General features: G+C 37.9%; 1 protein-coding gene across 8 annotated transcripts in view; it reads left to right on the top strand.

Annotated features, from left to right (window-relative positions):
• LOC115210354 (potassium voltage-gated channel protein Shaw) overlaps window positions 1–12,500 on the top strand; it is a 505,184-nt gene that overhangs the window by 76,498 nt on the left and 416,186 nt on the right. The window lies entirely within an intron of this gene.

Raw genomic sequence — 12,500 nt, 5'->3', positions numbered from 1 at the left:
CTAAGAACTTTTCTTCACACTCACGACATTCTGGTTACATCTGCAAGTGTCTTTTAATGTGTCAGCTAGCGAAATAAATATTCAGTTAAAATAAACTGTATATATGTGTGTGGTTGATTGTTGGTTGTTTATGTGTGTGTGTGTGTATATATGCATGAGTGTATGAGTGTGTAAATGTGTGTGTGTGTATGTGTGTTTGTGAGTGAGGGTGACAAGTTATCGTGTCTTTTATTTCCAAGCCTAATTTGTTCATGCTGGAGACCGATATTTAATCGAATGGCAAAAAATAGTAATGCCAGAGCATACATACGAACATACAAACATTCACATATACATGAATACATATATACATATGGATATATGTATATCTGTATGTATAAATATATATTTTTTATAACAGATACAACCCATCAAAGACAGTGTCAGAATATGTAGCACATTGCATAAATGTAACAAGTGCAATTATAGACGTATAGGCATTCAAGCATATGGTTACTCACGCATACATAAAAAAAATATACAAATTCGTATATGGAGTAATATCCGACCCAATATTAACGCGTGTGTGTGCACATACATATGGATATGTATGCATGTTAATACGCAAATGTACATACATACTACATGAATAAATACATGCATCATTACGTCGTTTGTGATGCCTAAAATCCAATGAAAGCACCTGGTTTGTAAACTAAAAAGTTCCCTCCTCTTATATATATATATATATATATATATATATATATGTGTGTGTGGTGTGTGTGTGTGTGTGTGTGTGTGTGTGTGTGTGTGTGTATGTAAAAAAATACAAACTGGGACAAAAACGATAGCATTTAGAAGACGATACAAAAAACACGGACGGGAGATTCGAAGCCTTCAATCTTCAGTCAAGAACCGGATCATCTTCGCAATTTCGGCTGATTAATCTTGAGATTGCTCCGACCTGGCCAGCCCCAAAGGAAAATCTAAGCCAAGCGCATTAGATTCCTATACAAAACAAGGACGAGAACGAATAAGAATACAAAAATACGTAAAAATAATAGTGATAACACGAATAAGAATACGAAATACGTAAAAACAATAATGATAATAATAATAACAAAAACAGGACGTTACAGACAGGTGTCTTTTCGACAGGACGGGTAAACTATATATATATATATATATATATATATATATACAGAAAAACAAAGACGAAGACAGGTGTATTAATGTATAAACAACAAACAGGTGTATTAGTTTCACTTTCGGGATGGTGAAAAAGCCTTTTACGTTTCGAGCCTACGCTCTTCAGCAGAAAGGAACACGGGGAAATACACAGAGAGAGAATTAAAAAAAAAACTTGCAGGTTTAATACACGTGGGTGTGTAGTAAGAAGATTGCTTCTCAACAACGTGGTTCTGTGTTCAGTCTCATAGCGTGGCCCCTTGGGCAAGTGTTTTCAACTATAGCCTCGAACGACCAAATTCTTGCGAATGGATTTGGTAGAGTCTGAAAGAAATACGTCGTATATATATATATATATATTATATATATATATATATATATATTATATATATATATATGGGTGTGGTGGGTATGTATGTATGTATGTATGTATGTATGTATGTATGTATGAATACTTTTCTTTTTGTTACAGTCATTTGACTGTGGCCATCCATGCTGAAGCACCGTCTTTAATCGAACAAATCGACCTCAGGATTTATTCTTTATAAGTCTATTACTTATTTTATCGGTGTCTTTTACTGAACCGCTAGGTTACGGATTCGTAAACACACCAACATCGGTTGTCAAGCGATGGCGAGGGGCACAAACACAGCCAAGCAAATGCATACATACATATATATATATATATGTATATACGACAGGATTCTTTCAGTTCCCGCCTACCAAATCCACTCACAAGACTTTAGTCAGCCCAAGGCTATAGTACAAGACACTTGCCCTAGGTGCCACGCAGTCAGACTGAACCCGGAACCATGTGGTTATAAAGCAAGCTTCTTGCCACGCAGCCACTCCTGCGTCTGTATATATGTGCGTGTGTATCTGTGTCTTGCTCTTTCTTCATCACAGCTTGACAAAGGGTGTTGGTGTGTTTACGTCCCCGTAATTAGCGTTTCGGCAAAAGATAGAATAAGTAGTAAACTTAAATATATCCTGGGACCGATTTCTTCCACTAAAACCCTTCAAGGCAGTGCTCCAGCATGGCCGCATTCAAATGACTTAAATAAGTAACAGACAAGAATAAAAGAATATATGTATATACATACATATATGCATACCGAATGAATGCATACATACGCTTATATTCTGCTGATATGTTTTGAATTCCAATGAAAAAGAAAAGCTTCGTAAGAATGAAGTTCTCGTTCCATTCGTCAGCAATTCATATTTAAAGTGCCCTGCATTCATCACTGGGTCAATAAATCAACCAGTCCATCAATCAACCAATCAATCAATCAATTACTCAAGTGATAAGTGACATTTCCTAATCACAAAGGACAGAAGAATGTCATGCTTTTTTCAGCCAACAAAATTATTTCCCTAGAGGTTCCTAACGAGTGAATATCTGAATGGTTTAGGAAGTATAATTTGTGCGATTAACTTTGTATATGGCAATATCCAAGAGAATAAGCAAAATGATTTGTTAAAGAGATTTCTCACCTAATGTGTCACGTCACTAAAAATTAGTGACGTCATTTTATCGGCATTTTTCTTCCTTTATGGCGTGTCTACATGTTTCTCTTCCGTTTAATCATTAAACTCATAACACCTCGATTGTGACTCGTCCCTCTCTTATATATATATATATAATATATATATATATATAATATATATATATATATATATATATATATATACAGAGAGAGAGAGAGAGAGAGAGCGAGAGAGAGAGCGAGAGAGAGAGCGAGAGGAGAGAGAGAGAGTGGATATAAACGCAGAAGTGGTTATGTGGTAAGAAGCTTGGTTCCAAGCCACATAGTTCCGGGTTCGGTCTCGCTGCATGGCAACTAAATCAAGTGTCTTCTACTATAGCCTCGGGCCGACCAATGCCTTGTGAGTAGATTTGGTCGACGGAAACTGAACGAAGCCCGTTTATTTCACGTTGTTCCACTTCACTCATCTGCAGAAATGAGTTGCTACGTCACTGGTGCCAAGCTGTATTGGCCTATGCCTTTCCCTTGGATAACATCAATGGTGTAGAGAGTGGAGGCTGGTATGCATGAGCGACTGCTGGTCTTCCATAAAAAACCGTGCCCGGACTTGCGCCTCGACATATATATATATATATATATATATATATATATATATATATATATATATATATAATATATATATATATGTATATATCGATTGATAGATATATATACATAGGTGTATATTGCTATGCGCTTATATGTGAGTGTGTGTATGTATATATATATACGTATGTATGTATGCATGCATTGGATGTATGGATGAATATGCGTGCACACTTTGTTGTCGGCTAAATAAAGATTGATTTGAGGTACTGAACACGCAAATTAAGGAAGTAATTTAGTTTTGACTCCGTGTGTGGGACCCACTTAAAACAGCCGTCACTTTCTATTGATGCGTGTACCATATTACTAATTTCAATTACAGTTAGATAAATAGCAAGATACTAAAGTAGTGTAACGGTATAAGGTTGAAAAGTGGAATGCGCTTCTGTTTTATATTTATATTTATAACTCGGTGAGGGTCTCAAAAGTTTACATTTTTCGCGTGGAATCCCTTCTCTATATTTATACTTCCGGATGCAAATAGAAAAAGGAATCGACGTCATATTTAACCCTACACCATTTTCCGGAATGCTGAACTTTGTAACTAGTTACAAAATCGTGTTTTATCTTTCTACTAGTCTTAGCATTCGGTTGCACCCAGTGGGAGTTATTCTATCGGACTCTACTGCTGAACTAAGACATTACTAATCAAAACAGCATCAGTTGTCAAGTGGCGGTGGGTGATAAACACCCACACTCACGTGTGTGAATGTGTTAGTGTGTGTGTGTGAGTTTTAGTGTGTGTGTGTGTGGTTATATATGACAAGCTTACATAGAATTTCCGTCTACCAAATTCACTTACAAGGTATTGGCCCGGCACAGAACTATCGTAGAAGTCACTTGCTCACGAGATTTGTAACCACATTTTTATGCCTGCACCTAGAAGAATAACATAACATAAATAATGATACAATATCATTATACGTAATGCACTTTTAATATTTTGTTCCCTAATAAGGCAGCGAACTGGTTTGTGCTTTAGAAGTTTTCTGAGAAATCATCTACTTCAAGCTTTGGTCTCATGGATCGGCAGCTTCAACCGATTATTCGAAGTAACCAATGTCATGTGAGTTGAACTTGATCGATTGAAATAGTCCAGAAGACTGCACTCCGTATATTTGTCTATACGTATATATATATATATATATATATATATATATATATATTGGTAAAAACAGTAAGATAACAAAAGAAAGAACGTACGCGGGTGTGCGGGTGCACATGTGTAGGTATGAAAAGGCGCGTTTACGCGAATACTATGTACTTTTTACCCCCTTATCTTAATTAGCAGTCATTCGAATAGCGTTTTTCCGATGGCCGGATAACTGAAGAGATGGTAGCGTGGATTTCCACCTCAGCATCCGAAACTCAGAGTTTTATCTTGGTTACCGAATAATTGTCACATATTACATTTACAGTTATATATATATATTCTTTTTTATATTACTATATTATATAATATTATATTATATTATTTTTTACTTGTTTTAGTCATTTTACTGCGGCCATGCTGCACCACCACCTTTAGTCGAACAAAACCACCCCAGCACTATCGGTCTCTTTTCCTGAACCGCTGACTTATAAGGACGTAAACACACCGACATCGGTTGCCAAGCGATGGGAGGGAGGAAAACACCAACACACAAATACACACATACATACACACACACACACATATATATATATATGCATACATATACATATATATATATATATGCATACATATATATATATATATACACATATATATATATATGCATACATACATAGATATATATATATATATATATATATATAATATATATATATATATATATTTATACGACAGGCTTCTATCAGTTTCCGTCTACTAAATCTACTCACAAGGCTTTGATCGACCGAGGCTAAAGTAGAAGACACTCGCCCAAAGTGCCACGCAATGGAACTGAAACCGGAACTATGTGGTTGGGAAGCAACCTTCTTGCTACACAGCCACTCCTATTATATATATATATATAAGCTCGAAACTGATAGTAATAAACAATCCACAACTGAGGAGGTGTTAGACTTTCTTTGATATTTCGTCCTGTACTTCTCTCTATATATTTTTCACTTGTTAGCAACATCCTGTACTTAATGTTTTTTCTTTTTGTACTAATCTGTCGTGTGCTTACGTATTCTTCACCATTATATTTATATATATCACGTCACGTGACCGACCAGTCCATCAGATGTAGGTACACATCGCATTGTTTTAGCCTTCGAATGATGCCAACCAGCTGGCTAACCGAGCGGGCCAACAGAAAAAAGAGTGGGAGAAAGAGTGGTGAAAGAATACAGCAGGGATCACCACCCCTGCCGGAGCCTCGTGGAGCTTTTAGGTGTTTTCGCTCAATAAACGCTCACAACGCCCGGTCTGGGAATCGAAACCGCGAGTCCTATATATGTATGTATATATATATATATATATTATATATATATATAATATATTATATATATATATAATATATTATATATATATATATAATATGTATGTATATATATATGTATGTATATATATATAATATATATATATATATATATATATATATCAGTCTGTCAATCTAGCAATGTGTGTATATGTGTGCGTGCATGTGTGTGTCTATGTGTGTGTATAACGAGTGCAGGCGTGGTTGTGTACTGAGTTCAGTCCCACTGCGTGACACTGGGTAAAATTTCTTTCATTGAAGCCTCGGCCGACCAAAGCCTTGTGAGTGGATATGAAAGAATCCCGAGGTATATGTATATGTCAATGTTTGCGTGTCTTTGTGCATGTTTGTTCCCACACCACTGCTTGGTAACTGGCGTTGGTGTGTTTACGTCCCGGTAACGTAGTTATTCGGCAAAGGAATCCCGATAGATTAAGTGCCAGAATTGAAAAATTAAGTCCTTTTTAACCTAAAACTTTTCGAATTGGTACCCCAATATGGCCGCAGTCAACTGACCTCGCAAGTAAAACATAACAGATATATGTATGTGTGTGTTTGTGTGTGTATTATGTAACATACACATTTATATTTCTGAGTCTGTGTGTGTATACACTTTTGCTTTGGTGTATACATATATGCTTGTATATGATGAAGCATATATATATATATATATAATATATATATATATATATATATATATATATATATATATATATATATATATATATATATGTATGTATATATGTATATACATATATATATATATATATATATATACATATATACTTATACTTACTTTGATACTTTGATAGGTTTCGGCCATTATTGGCCCAGGCCATGTCTAACTTAATAGCACCACCTGGTGAAGTCTTTCAAGTCAGAATTGGGCACTATGGCCCACTCAAGTAGAGAGTTATTGTTTACAGAGACATATCCGGGTGTGTAGGGGGTTTATCCGGGATTTCTTGAAGGAATCTGTCCAAAGACTTCTTGAACCCTATAGGGTCAGTTTCTGTTTTAATGTGTTTTGGTGTAATGTAAAGAGAGCGGGGCCAATTGAGGTGAAATAATGTGCCGTATTGTTGTTATGAGATGAGAGTGCGATTTTTGTTTTGGGCGGATGGCACGGGGCCCAAGCCTTGGATGTACTTAAAGGTGATGCCAACATCATTTGGGCAATGCTGATGGAATATTTTCCACATCATGCAGATGATGTAGCGCTCACGACGACGTTGGAGAGATAGAGTTTTAGCTTTTCTAGTCGACCCCAATAGTCGAGGCCTGTCATGCCATCTATCTTTTTTGTGATTGCCCTTTGAGGTGCTTCAACTTTTATGATACCTTGTATTGTGTGGGGAGACCACAGTGGACAACAGTATTCAAGGTGGGGTCGGGCAAAAGTGGAGAAGAGAAGGATAATGGTGTGGATATCTCTCGACTGGAAAGTTCTGAGAATCCAGGAACACATTCTGCGGGCCATGTCAACTTTGGTGTTTATATGAGTGGCCCAGCTTACGTTGTTGTCCACAATTACTCCCAAGTCTCTGATGTTGTTGGACGCCGCGAGAGTTTCACCTGAAGGAAGGGAGTATGGGAGTTTCAGGGCATCCTCTTTTCCAAAGTGGATTAGCTCAAATTTGTCCTCGTTCAGCAGCATATTGTTTTTTTCTGCCCATTGGATAACAGCCAGTAGATCTGACTGAAGGCATGTCCGGTCACTCGCCTCATTTATGACCTTTTGTAGCTTGGAGTCATCTGCAAAGATTTTTATGTTGCTGTGCTTGATGATGTCATTAATGTCATAATGTAAATGATGAAAAAAGAAGTGGGCCCAGCACAGTGCCTTGCGGAACGCCACTACTGACTTTGGCTGGGCTTGATTTTACCCCTTCAACTACAACATGTTGAGATCTGTCTGTCAGGAAACACTTAATCCATTTCAGTAACTTTCCAGAGACACCAATGTTGGATAGTTTTTTCAATAGGATCTTGTGATCGACCCTGTCGAAGGCCTTACTGAAATCAAGGTAGATGACATCGGTGTGGAGCCCTCTCCCAAAGCTCTCAAAATGTCCTCAAAGTGATGCAGGAGCTGCGTTAGGCAGTCCCTTCCATTACGGAACCCATGTTGGTTGGAGATCAGCCGTCTGTTGCTTTCCAGAAATTGGGTTATTCGAGATCTCACCACCCTCTCAAATACCTTGATGATATGAGAGGTGAGTGAGATCGGACGGTAATTCACTGCAAGGGACTTGTTTCCCTTTTTGAAAACTGGGACAACAGACTGGGACAGAAGTTTTTTGGAATATAGCCAGCATCCAGTGAGTTTCTCCACAGATTAGCAAGGGGAGATGCAAGTTGGTGTCGACGACACCTTCAGGACACAAGCAGGGAACCTATCGGGGCCTACTGCTGAATTGTGTTTTATTTCGTTTATCGCCGCTAAGACATCAGGGGCACTAAACGTTATGTCCGATATAGTGTGTGGGGGTTGACATCACTGATACAGCCCAGATCGGCCATATCAGGATTGCTGAAAACAGAGCAGTATTGTTTCTGCAGTATCTCGGCCATGGATTTGGCATTATCTTGGAGAGTGCCAGTTTCGTCAATTAGAGGGCCTACAGTGGAGACAGTGACCCTGCGTTTCCTCGCAAATGAAAAGAACACTTTGGGGTTGAGTTTGATTTTTTCAATGGCCCACTTCTCCTCAGCTGATCTTTGGTTATTGATGAGGGTCTTCATGCATTGTTGGAGGTTATATTTTTGGATTCAAGCAGTGCGATAGCCGTCGAATGTGTGTGTTGCTGTTGGCAGTACTTTAGTTTGTTAATTTTTTTGTTTGTTCTTTTTATTTTTCTGATAATGGTTTTTCTGTTTTGGGGGATTCTGCACTTTTTGTTCACAGGTCTTGGTGGGGAGTGTTTTGCACATATGTCTGTGACGGTGTCTACAAAGATCTGCCAAGATGTTTTATGGTTGGTGGAGATGTGTGTATGTGTAAAGGACCAGTCAACATTTGATAGCTCGTTCCTGATTGCATCCCAGTTGGCTTTATGGAGATCCATGTTGTCAAATGGGTGGGCTGGAGGAAGGTCACTAGGATTAGCTTTCGGCTGGTGGAATTTCATGTTACAGAGAACCATGTCATGGTCTGAAAGAAGGGTTTTTTCCACTGTAACGTTATGTATAGTGTTAGTGTGGTTACTAAACACTAGGTCCAAAATGTCCTGATGTCTTGTTGGTGCAAGGACAAGTTGGGACAAGAAAAACTCATTCGTAAAGTCGAAAAGTGACTCTGCTGCTTCTTTGTCAGCGGTTGAGGCGGGAGTGCTTGGTTTCAAACAGTTTGTAGTCCAGTCAACACAGGGTAGATTGAAGTCTCCCATCATGAGTATGTTGCTAGAATGGCACTGTTGAATAAAGCACTTAATGCTGTTGAGGCATTCTTTAAAGCACAGTATGGGTGTTTGGGGCGGCCTATAGAGCCCAATTACTGTCAGGTCATTGGCTTTGTTGTGCACGGTGACTGATTCACAGTAGCCGTTGGAGAATATACTATTTCCATCTGCCGTAAATGAATCATGCAGGAAAATGGCAGTTCCACCTTCCTCCTGCCGATACGATCCGCGCGGATGGTTGTGAAATTCTTCACTCTCACTTCGGCTTCCAAGTGGGAGTTGTCAAGGTGGGTCTCAGTGAGAATGAAGAAAGGGATGTGGTGTGAATGGTTACCAATGAATTGGACCTTCCATTTTTGTGCATTGATGGAAGGGCTGACACCTTGTGCATTGAGTAGGAATGTGGAGGTTAGTGTAGTGGCTGGTTTTGACTGTTGCAGGGGGCTTGGATTTTTTGTGTGTGTTAGTGGCAGCAATGTGGGGAATTGGTGCACTGGGTAATAGCATAGGATGGTGTTGAGTGATGGCTAGAATGTTTTTGTGTATCTCTTTTGCCATGTTCAACATGGCTAAAAAAGAATTTCCTGCTTAGGGAGCAGTTTTTGGCTGGAGGTGTGGTTGCACTGTTGGATAGGGTTGTAGTTTCCACTTTTGTTGTTTGTGTTTTGTGTCTTCCTGAAAAGACTGGACCAGCATTACTGCAGCATGGTGTGTTTCTATTTTTATTGTTATTATTCAGGTTTGTGTGTTGGCTTGAGGCCCCGTTCTGTTTGTGCGTCGGGTCCCTGGAAGATGAGTGAAGGGACAGTCACTCAGTAGACATGTTCTCTCACGTTGGGAATACCGGCAGATTTTGGGACTCCGAGTTGTGTGTGTTTTGAATTTCGATTTACTATTTGGTGGTGTTGATGTTATTGTGGGATGCGTGCTTTGGCCTTGGCCGGTAGTGCGTCTAGTGCCGGGTAGATGCGTGAAGATGCAGTCACTATTTGTGCAGAGTCTCTGGCGCAGTGAATAGCGGCATATTGGGGATTTCTGTTTGTGCCGTGGGGGGCGCATTCTGCTTCCTATGTTCTTTAAGTTTTTGTTACTGCAGTAGTATTGAGGTGGTGATGTGGGGGAAGAGGGCAGTGGTTTCTTATTTGGTTTTCTGTTGGTATTTTTGGTGATAGAAGACGATGGTGGCAGCGGTGGTGATGATGATGATGATAATTGTGGTGGTTGCTGTGAGAGCGGTGAAAAGATACTGGCATTTAGTGAATCGTCTAGTAAGCTAGAGTTGAGGAGTGGCTGTTGTTGTTCTTGTTGCTGTGGCTGTTGTTGTTGTTGTTGTGCCTGACCGATGTCAGGGTCAGCCATTGTGCTGGGAACCAGGAGTGGCTCATTCTGTTGTTGTTGTTGTTGTGGCTGCTGATTTTCTAGCTGTTGTTGTTCTTGAACTGTGTGAAAATATGTAGAAGCTTTTCATAATGGCCTCTTATCAGTTTGAAAGATACTTCGATATGTTTCAACTTGCTACGAATCTGTTTGACGGATCGTGTGTTGACCACTTGTGATGTTTTTTCGGCAATCTCATTCAAACACAAGACATTTAGATTTTCTGTTTGGGAAAGAGAGAGCCATGTGTTTATTAAAACATCAATTTCGTTATCAGACCAATTTCGTCTGTTGCAGGCCTGCAAGTTAGTCATGTTTGTTTTTCTTTTGTTTGTTTTCCTTTTGATTTTTGAAAATATATATATTCTTCTTGGGAGTTAAAGAAGTGTATATATATATAAATGTTCTCTCTTAAGGGTGTGAGTTTTTGATTATTTGGTGTTTGATGATATTAAAGAAAAACAGTGTGATATAACAATTTGTAGTTAAATGAAAACGTACTTACGGGTTTGTAGGCAAACACGTGGTTACAAATATATATATATTTAAGGTCAGTAGTTTTGAAGCTGTGTAGCTTGCTACTGACTTGGGAGAGAAACAAATAGACGTCCGTCCACTTCAACAGTTAATCCACAGTTATATATATATATATATATATATATATATATATATATATATATATACATATATATATATATATATATATATATACATATATATATACATATATATATATATATATATCAACAATTGAGGGTAAAATTAATTAATAATCAATTTCACCAAGTGTTCAGTATTGTAAAGGACCATTAAGGCGAATTCAAAATATTACATTATATAATTAGGGCTTAGTAAAATAAATTACTTTGCCACATACTGAACTACACATACATACATATATATGTGTGTGTGCTTGTAAGATGCTGCTAGGCATGTAAGAAAGTATACTATTCAGGATGATAGAGAAAAGTTTCGTTGAAGTAAAATTTGAAAAATTCTGTAGGCAGTTGAGTAATAGCGAGTTATTTTCGGCAATACTATTAATTTCAGATCACTCTTAAACGAAGCACTAGCTGAAATATGAAGACTCAAAAGCAGCATAAAAGAGTTGCTTATGTTGGTTCCACATTCATACATAACATACATGCATACATATGATACATGTGTATATGTGTATGTGTGTGTGTGTCTGTGAATCGTTATACATATACTTCTACATACATACGGATCTACCAATCTACTCTCATACATAAGGATATAGAAGTATAGTTCTGTGTGCTTGGGTGTGTAGTGTATATTTTTTCGTACGATGGTGTGGGGTGTATTTTCATGCTTTATTTTTCTTGTCTTTGCTACGGAAGTGATAACTTTAGAAATTAAGTGCCGATTTGCTTTTCTGTATGTAATTTTTTTTTTGTGTGTGTGTTTACTGTTTTTCTTTTTTGTTATAAGTATGCTAATGTAAACATTGAACTCAATTTGGTTGTAATACGTGAGGATTTGGTAAAAAAAATATTGGATTAATCAATACATACCCACCCAACCACACGTACGTATACACGTATATGTGTGTGTTTGCATATTTGTGTGTGTGTGTATCGGTATGTAATGGATAGAAAAGAAAGCATAAAAACAAACCAAAAGAAAATAGAAGGAAAATATTATCATACGGTCATCACTGCTTATGGCAAGTATCGTACTGTATATGCAAACATCGTGACTAAATTTCGATTTGCCAGTGAGATTAATTCATTTCACTTGCACCGTTAATAGTCTTGGTAAAGGAATTGATGTGGCCCTTCCCTAAACTCCATTATGCTTCACTTATTGTGTGTGTATGCTCACACACACATGTCTGTATGTATGTATGAATATACAGAGAGAGAGAGAGATAGAGCGAGAGAGAGCTTTGCATCTAGTCTGATGGAACTAATGTTTCTATATTGCTGAATTGGATACGAGTGTCGCGAAGT

This window comes from Octopus sinensis, linkage group LG4 (genome assembly GCF_006345805.1).
Source record: "Octopus sinensis linkage group LG4, ASM634580v1, whole genome shotgun sequence".
NCBI lineage: Eukaryota > Metazoa > Mollusca > Cephalopoda > Octopoda > Octopodidae > Octopus > Octopus sinensis.
This window is presented reverse-complemented; position numbering and strand designations above follow the sequence as displayed.